Source organism: Oncorhynchus keta, chromosome 30, assembly GCF_023373465.1.
Source record: "Oncorhynchus keta strain PuntledgeMale-10-30-2019 chromosome 30, Oket_V2, whole genome shotgun sequence".
NCBI lineage: Eukaryota > Metazoa > Chordata > Actinopteri > Salmoniformes > Salmonidae > Oncorhynchus > Oncorhynchus keta.
In genome coordinates, this window is record NC_068450.1 from 54,868,043 (window position 1) to 54,869,310 (window position 1,268).

Below are 1,268 nucleotides of genomic sequence, written 5' to 3' on the forward strand. Positions count from 1 at the left end.
ACATTCTTTTGGAGAGATTGGAAACCCAAATTGGTCTACACGGACATGTTCTGGCCTGGTTTAGATCTTATCTGTCGGAAAGATATCAGTTTGTCTCTGTGAATGGTTTGTCCTCTGACAAATCAACTGTAAATTTCGGTGTTCCTCAAGGTTCTGTTTTAGGACCACTATTGTTTTCACTATACATTTTACCTCTTGGGGATGTTATTCGAAAACATAATGTTAACTTTCACTGCTATGCGGATGACACACAGCTGTACATTTCAATGAAACATGGCGAAGCCCCAAAATTGCCCTCGCTAGAAGCATGTGTTTCAGACATAAGGAAGTGGATGGCTGCAAACTTTCTACTATTAAACTCGGACAAAACAGAGATGCTTGTTCTAGGTCCCAAGAAACAAAGAGATCTTCTGTTGAATCTGACAATTAATCTTAATGGTTGTACAGTCGTCTCAAATAAAACTGTGAAGGACCTCGGGCTATTTGTAAATAAACAATTACAAGACAATCTTGCCTTCTGATTTATAGTGTTTACTTTTAATTTGATACTTAAGTATATTTCAAACCAGATACTTTTATACATTTACTCAAGTAGTATTTTACTGAGTGACTTTTACTTGAGTCTATTAAGGTACTGTAACTTTACCTTTACTCAAGTATGATAATTGGGTACTTTTTCCGCCACTGCAAAGATGCTTATTGTTGATAAATATCAGGTGCATTCGTAATGGTTTCCTCTAGCCTAGTAAATCATTCAAGGTGGTCTGAGTGCAGTGAGGTCTGAGGTGAATATACCCTCCCATTACAGATTGGACTTTTAGAGTGCACTTTTTAGTGATCATAGAACAGTCTATATTTAGTTTCTACTCCCACCGTCCTTAGGTCTACATCATCACAGGAGCTGGAGGAAATAGCCTACAATAGGTCACAATGTCTAACCTCCTATATCCTTCCTATCTCTATCCCTGTCCCTTTTTAAAAACACCCTAGACACGGCATTGTCTTGACTATTCATGTTAGTGAGGCACAAACCAATGACATGTTACAGTATTTTGCTTATCTAACAGAACTGCCTATCCTTTACATCCTGACCTGTCAATTCTCATCTCTCGCTTTAACCATTGGACTCCGGGAGGGGGAGGGAGTCAATGGGGGAGGGGGTAAAGAATGTATGGTATGTGTGGGCGTCAACAAAACGCGGGGTATGGGGAACGACAAAATTGATACAATGTATTAATTTGCGTGCTACATGTATCTTTCATGGGAGT